Source organism: Cupressus sempervirens, chromosome 6 (assembly GCF_028749045.1).
Source record: "Cupressus sempervirens isolate cs-2001-9-10 chromosome 6, ASM2874904v1, whole genome shotgun sequence".
Lineage (NCBI taxonomy): Eukaryota > Viridiplantae > Streptophyta > Pinopsida > Cupressales > Cupressaceae > Cupressus > Cupressus sempervirens.
The window spans coordinates 515,762,271-515,771,036 of NC_143123.1; positions in this window are offsets into that span (position 1 = coordinate 515,762,271).

The window sequence follows — 8,766 nt, forward strand, 5'->3', positions numbered from 1 at the left end:
ATTAGATGTCAACACAAACTTTTACTACTTAAACCAAATACTTACACTACTTGGTTAGAACTAGATATTCACTATAACTTAATTAAAAAAGAAATCTTAAGCTATCAATGTCTATTAGCCTTTAGTAACTTAGTTGTAGAACCATTAAGCATATATCCTAAACACATGAGACACCAAGATTTAATGTGGAAATCCAATTTGGAAAAAACTACCAATGCAACTAGTTATAACTTTTCACTCTCCTGAAGTGAGCCTTATCAGGAGCCAACCTTGTTAAAGGTTACAAAACACATGGTTAAGTGTGGCCCTATTAGAGGATTCAATTACCTTGTTAGGAGTGGCCTTGTTAGAGGTATTTAACACTTAAATCAAGAAATTCTACCTTGTAAGAGGATTTACAAAAATCATTTTTAAGTCAACTATGTTAAGAGATTTATTCATTACTACAATTGTTAGAGACTAAAAATGATTGACCTAATTGATGAAGTAACTATCTTTGCAAATTCAAATCACTATTCTAGCTTGTCCTTTGGATTCTTCCTAATCATATGTTTCCTTGTAGTTTGACCTTCACACTTTCTACTCTGCCTTATGTTCTCTCATATGTCCATCTCTTTTTCTTCAATTTCATACTTTATTTAATCCTCACAACCTAACCTTTATTATATATCATAAGCTAGGGAAAGTTAGCTTGTAAACCCTTTAAATATTAATAAACATCTATTTAGTCAGCTTGTTTTAACCAAATAAATAAGAAAATTAATATCATGTCAGTCGACTAACATAGGCTAAACACTTGGTTAATACTAAACTCCCATCAATGACTGACCAAACTTGGTTTACATTGACTTCTTTGTAGATCAACCAAACTTGGTTGACACTAACTTCTATTCAGTTGATACTAGAGTTTTCTATAGTGCTCAAGTGAGCTCAGTTAACACTAGCTATTCTTAGTTAGAGTATGACATTTGCATAAGATCAGTGACAATATACAACTAAACAAATGTTTTCAACACTATTGTGTCTTTCATATTTCCAATGTAGTCTTTAGCATCTTCATATCTTTCAAAGTATCTCTTTCTTTAGTTAGAATATCAATCTTCTAAAGAGGTTCTTGTAGGTTCTTCTATGAATATTCCATATCCATAGGGATCTCACTCAAGTTGTTAAGCCTCTTTTAAGTAGTTATGGTCTCATAAAAATTGTTAGAAATAGAAAATAATGAGATGGGGGGGAAGGGGGGAGGGTGAATCAATATTTATAGACTTTAGCCCAAAATTGAATATTATTAATAATCTTATAACTTGCATATGAAAGAAAACTAACTATGCTTAATAGTAAACATAATCATGTGATAAGAAAACTCTTAACACCATATTTTGTTCACTAGGGAAACCTTGGCCAAGGGAAAACCTTGGTGGGGATGGCACCCACAAATTGATCCATTAGTCAAAAGTATCTTGTGAAAGATATTGACCCAGTTAAGAATCTATTACATTGGTATAGTGTCTTGGTACTTGTTAGAGGAGTAGATGTTTTTATAAGCTTCAACCCTATTAGGAGTTGTTATATACAAATAAAAAATATACGCAAGATGAGCCCACTACCCAAACATGCAATGTACAATATAGTGCCTTCAATGCAAAGAGATAGATACAAAAACCTCTTTACTACTACTGATATTTTTCATATCTAATATTATCTTTGATGCTCATCACAAAATTTGTATTCCTCTAATCATACATCTAAATTTGCATCACAGATCATCAAAACAATATTGCATTATACCATAATCACATTTAATTTTGCATTTAGCAATCTTTCTTTATACCTTGATAGTTATAAATTATTTGCCCAGTTGGCCTTTATGTCTTTATACACTTTACAAAATCTAAAATTAACTTATGCTAACTTAGGGTCAACATCTAGGATGTTGTCCCTAATTAGTTAAGAAATTATTTTGTAAAAAACAAAAATCCTTAACCTAAAATACCTATTACTTTGTCTAGGTTTGTTCTCCCTATATACTATTGTAAATAGTAATATGTCCATAACTTTGTTTGTACTATTTGAACTAGCCTACACACTTGCATACATCATTAGAGAAGTCTCAGATAGCCAAACTTGAATTCACACATGTCAATGTTTCCTCTATAAATGGTATTGACCAAAATGTTTTCTATTTTGGTGCATATACTAAGTGATACTTAGAGAATTTTCTATGTACAACTGTCATGCCTTCTTCTTCATGATCTGCCTCTTCATACATCTGATATTTTTACATAAATGAAAACATAAAATAGTTTAACCTAGCCAATTGAAAATAGTTCTCTATTATTCTCATTCCTTAGTGTTTTGTTGAAGTGGCTCCAAAAGTGGAAAATTTGATCTCTTCAAGTTTTTGTAGATATTATATGTTTTCCCACTTTCCTTGGCACTTCTTGTGTACTTGGACTCTAAATTTGATAGATTTGTTCACTTATACACACACACACACACACACACACACACACACATGAAAAAAATATATATTACATAGGCTCACTACTAATTTATGACTTGAATGAGGAAACATGTATAGATTTACTATTAGAGACCTTTTGATTAGTTTGATTCCCCAACATAGTCACTAGAAAACTATTGGTGGACAATTTGTCCTCCTCTATTTCTTTCTAGAAATTGACTCTCTCATGCCCTAGGGTAGGAGAAAAAAATCACAATGTATTGGGAAGAATTTTTTGTTTCTATACTAGTTAAGTTTCCCTCCAAATTTTAGAGGGACAATTCCCTCCTTGTAGATGTTCAATGAATTTATTTTTTGTGGGGTTCCTACAACTAATTGAGGATCTACTCTTAACGAGAGAGTAGGGGAGGCTTAAAAAAATACTCACAACCATAAGAAACCCAAGAAGAAATTAGAGTTTTCATCCCTAGTATCCCCATGTCTATAAAACTAAGTGGACTAGCTTTCATGTCCATCAACTAACTCTACTTCTATGCTTAAATACATCTACAACTACTAGATGCAATGAAAATTACTTCTAAATGAAATATATAAGGAATGAGAATGTTCATGAACCCAAGTGGCTCTCCAAATAGTTAGAATCACTAAACCAACCAGTATTGAATCAACAAAATCCCCAACTCATTCACACCCAAATTCCTAAAATACACAAATGCAATGCAATTTCAGCAAGGGAGAAGAAAATGCATGAAAACAAAGTCATGATCTTCTCATCACAAGAACCATTAAGCCTAACAATTATTAAGATTTAAAAATTCCCAGGTTCAATAAAATATATTATCCATTTAATACAAATCTTTGACTCTCACTCTATAACAATTGTTACAGGAAGAAAACTTGCATCAAATTTGTTGATCCTTTATTGATTATAAAAATCTTACATTTATAGGGCCTTAATCTTTGGTCATTTTACAAAATGATTACATTTCAAGAAGGTAAAAGATAGAGGTAAAGATTGAAAAAGGGAATGATAGATGTCATTTGTTATAGACATATTATGATCAACTAGGGGGAGTTGGAGCGGTTAAGATTTTACCTTTTTTTTGGGCTTGGCAACATTCTGGCTAGCTTTGTAGCATTTCATTTCTACTACAACCATTCCCAAATCATTCAAACTTGGAAATAAAATATTTTCTAACCTCACCAACCAATAATGATGCTCTGTGGCTAGTGCTTCTATGGTGTCTATGCTCTTCTATAGCTTTTTTGACACCTTTACTAATGCCCCACCTATGATAGTTAGCATGTGCAAATCTGCTAATTGAAATTTTTTTGGGCAATCCAACTTGTCAATAAAATTTTGATATTTTTCCTTCATATGGTTGGCATCTACAATTTCCTCACACTTTTTGATGTGGTATTCTATATGAAGCTCCTTGAAGTATTCATAAACTACTTCCTCCAACTTCTTTAATCCTTCATAGATCTTCTAATGTTTTTTAATAGCTTTTGTCATACTTTCTCTCTCGAACTCAAGGGACATCATCTAATAAGACAAAGGCACATTCCCATATATTACAATATCAACATTGTTGGAATTCTCTTTATTCATACTAATGTGTAATAAGGTTGTAGAGCCCTTGTATTTATGTATGTTTGTTTTCAATGAAACCATGTTTCTATCCATGGTGCCTTTTAGTTCATCTACTCTGATACATGGAGAAGCCATCTTATCAACATAGTCCCTACCAATTTTCCCAAAATTGTACTCTTCTTGCAACTTAGTGAGTAGGGCCTTGCTCTCTTCTACAAATGGATCAAAAATTCGAGACTGTGAGGATTCCCCTACTCCAAAAGATATAGGAGAGACCATTTGTTTGATATAATCTTACAACTCCAAATTCATGGCCTTGAGTTGTGCCTTAGTCATTTTAGCTCATCAAGATCACTACTAATCTCTTTACTGAATAACTCCCATAGATATCTCTTAGTGTCATATTGTGGCAGGTCCATGTCACACTGCTAAATAGTGAAGTTTGATAGGAAAATCTTTGCCAGACTTCCCACCTTTTGGGTTTGAATGACCTCTAGAACATAATTTCATTACACTGCATCCTTTCCTATGGCCACCAACATTGGATTCTTCTTCTTTTTATTGAGGGTGGGAGCTTGCTTGATTATTTGGGAGATCAAGTCCTTTGGTGGCACACTCTCCTCCACTCTCTTCCTCTTCCATTCCAAAGTGTTCTTGACATAGGACATAGATTGCAATACATTTAGGGAATAATGAAGTGTCACTAAATCAAATAACTCTCTCGCAACTAGAGGTATGTCTATCTTTCTGCTAGAAAATGGAAAGGTAATTGTTTTAGAAAAAGAAACCACAAGGTGAACCCACAATAATGGGTTCCACTTTAGTGAGACGAAGAGAAATGCAAAAATGAAATCAGGTTTTTCATATGTTCACTATGAACATACTAAACATGTTCACAACAAACATATAATAAAATAATGTTTGATGCAAACATATTATTATATAATAATGTATGTTCACAATGAACATATGTTATTAATATGTTCGCTGCAAACATTCAAAATGTCAATTTTCAGTGTTTAAAAATGTCGTTTTAACCTTTTGTTCTCATTTTTATGGCGTTCACTGTTTAGTCAAGTGTTGGAGCAAACATGTGGTCTCTGTCAGCGTCATCCTATCATTTTCCTCTAGATTCTCCTCTTCAAGTATGTTTATATATTATTATTTTAATGTTTTAAACATTTTAAATGTTTTTAAAGCATTTTTTAATGTTTTCAAAACATATTTTAATGTTCTTTATGTTTTTAATATTTTGAAAGCATATTTTAATGTTAATTTAATATTTTTATTCTTTATTTATATTAAATTTAATTATATTAATTTAGAAAATGTAAGAAAAATATTATATAAAAAAATTAGAAAACAAATTTAGAAAACATTATAGAAAACATTAATTTAAAACAATATTAGAAAATATTAGAAAATTTATAATAATATAAATTTTAGAAAACAAATTTAGAAAGACATTAGAAAATTTATAATAATATAAAATTTAGAAAAAAAATTTAGAAAAAAATTAGAAAAACATTTGAAAATTTATAATAATATAAATTTTAGAAAACAAATTAAGAAAAACATTAGAAAAACATTAGAAAATTTATAATAATATAAAATTTAGAAATTTTTAAAAAAAAATTAGAAAAAAAATTAGAAAAATATTTTTAAAATAGTAGAAAATTTATAATAATATAATGTATTAGAATTTTTTTAAAGAAAAACATTAGAAAAAAATTAGAAAAACATTACATGTAAATATTAGAAAAACATTAGAAAATATATTTAAAAAATAATAATTTAGAATTTTTATATTAGAAAACTATGAGAAAATAAATAAGGATTTAAACATTAGAAAAATATTAGAAAAAATATTAGAAAATATTTTAAAAAACATTAGTCTTGAAAATTAGAAAACATTAGAAAAATATTTAAAAATATTAAAAAAACAATAGTGTAGAAAATAAAATTTAGAAAAATATTTTCAATATTCATATAAATTTATTAATGTTAATGTACATGTTATTGAGTTTTTAATACATCTTAATCTTTTATGTTTACGTATATGTTTTATTCATGTTTCTGTATATGTTATTCATCTTAATGTCTTATTCATGTTTATGTGTATGTTATTCATCTTTATGCACCTTAATCTAAACTGTGTAATTAACTATATTTAATGGCACACATCTTAAAGGGAGATCCTAAATTATACATAAGAATTTGTAGATTAAAATATACATATTTTATTTCATAGATATATGTATTTATGTTAATGTTAAATGTAGACATTTATCTTTTCAATATTCATGTTTATATGTATATGTCAAATTCATCTTAATGTCTTAATCTTAGAAGTGTAATTAAATGACATGTCTTAAGGGTCCAAATCCTAAATTATACATGTAAGAATGTAGATTAAAATGTATTTTTTATTTTGAACATAGATGTATGTATATTTTTTCATGGTTATAAGTAGGTCCATGTACATGTTTTCAATAAATTCACATTTTTATATTTACATATGTTAACTATTGATCTTAATTTGTCTTAAATAACTAAGTGTAATTAACTGTATTTAATGACATGTCTTAAGGGGAGATCCTAAATTATACATAAGAATGTAGATTAATGTATATTTTATTTCAAAAATGTACATGTAAATATGTTCATGTTAAATATAGACACGTGCATGTCTTTAATATTCATGTTTATGTATATGTTATTATTTTTAATGCCTTAATCTAAGTATATAATTAACTATATAATTCAATGACATGTCTTAAGGGGAGATCCTAAATTATATGTATATATAAGAATTAAGATTAATTTGCATAGGTAAGAATATAACATACGTACATACATAAGAATGTATAACTTAGAATGTGTATGACCTTTAGAAGAATACATGTTACAAGATTTAATTAATAAAAGTTAATTATAAGAACATAACTTGATTATAAAAAAACATAAAGAATGTACATCATATAATCTAACATGTAAAGATTATATATTATAACTTAAATTTTAACTCTTAAACCTTAATGCTAAACAATAGTCCTAAATACTAAACTTAGTCATAATCCTAACTACAAAACCCTAATCATAAATTGTAACCCCTAATCTTAGATGGTCAACCATAACTCCTAAATCTCAATTTAAATTGTAGACCTAAATGATAAACCCAAACATTAAATAGTAAATCATAATACTTGATCCTAACTTTGATTATAAATATTAAAACTGTGTTAAAACCATAATCCAAAATCTTACCCCTAATACAAATCCTAACCCTCTAACCATACTTCTAAAAGCTATAAAATAATTTTAAGTGTACTAAACCATAATTTTAACCCTAATCATAAATTATGGTAAACCCTTATACTAGATCTTTAAGCCCCAACCCTTATCCTAAATTATAAGCCCTAATCATAATCATATCCATAAATTTAAACCTTGATACAAACCATAACCCTAAAAATAATACTAATAGCAATGTCAACCCATATCCTTTAACCCTATAAATAATACTAATAGAAATGTAAACTCATACCCTAACCCTAATTATAACTATAACCCTAAATCCTAAATGCTAAAGCCTAATACTAACCCTAATTGATAGACTATAATTTGTATTCCTAACCTCCAACCATGATCCTAACCTTAATCATGGTCTCAATCGTAAATCATAGCCCTAACCGTAATCCTAACTCTAACCCTAAACCTTAAATAAAATGATTATCCAAACCCTGACCCTAACCATTATCAAAACCCTAACCCTAAAAATTATCCAAACCCTAACCCTAACCTTGATCTTAAAATTTAATTTCTAAACTCTTATATTATAAATGATAATTTAACCTAAATCATAATCTTGAATGAAATCATAAACTTCATATGCTAAACCCTTATCCTAAATTCTTAACCACATGTGGACCTTAATATTAACCCCTTAATAATGCTAAATTATACTCGTATAAACCCTAACAATGTCAGAACTTGTCCTAAATATTACCCTAAAATTGAGCCTAATTAAAACCCTTACACTAAAACCCTATTTCAAAACCTAATTGAGGCTTAACTTACATAAAATTAAAACAAGTTGACCCTAATCCTAAATTATAATATTACATTCAAGAGATACATGCATACATAAACACATACATACATGTACATGAAGTATGACCCTTGTTGTAAATGATCTATGTAACCCAACTCGAAACCTAAACCTCAACATTATCCTTTAAGAGTAATATAAATAATTTATTACCCTAATTTAACTCTAATAATATCCCCCAAAGTATAATAAAATCCTAACAATAAATTAACTCTAACCATAACCAAACTCTCAACTTTAAAGTTATCTTCAACCCTAACTATATTTATCAAAGACTTTCCCTCTAATTTGCATCTTATCCTACTCGCTAACCTTAACTCTAACCTTAATTTTCCTTAAATCACAACATTAATTGAACTAATATATCCCTATTTTAACCCTAACTATATTAATATAATCTAAACTATAACCATAACCTAAGTTAACCCAACCCTAACATTCATGATAACCATGTACCCTAATTTGAATCCTAACAAAAGCTCAATTTGAATCATAAGGACCAAAATCATAAAAGTCCAAAGGTTGTTTGAACCTTAGTAGAAACATTAATAAAAAATTATTTGGCTATCATATTAGACCTTGGACAACATATCTTGT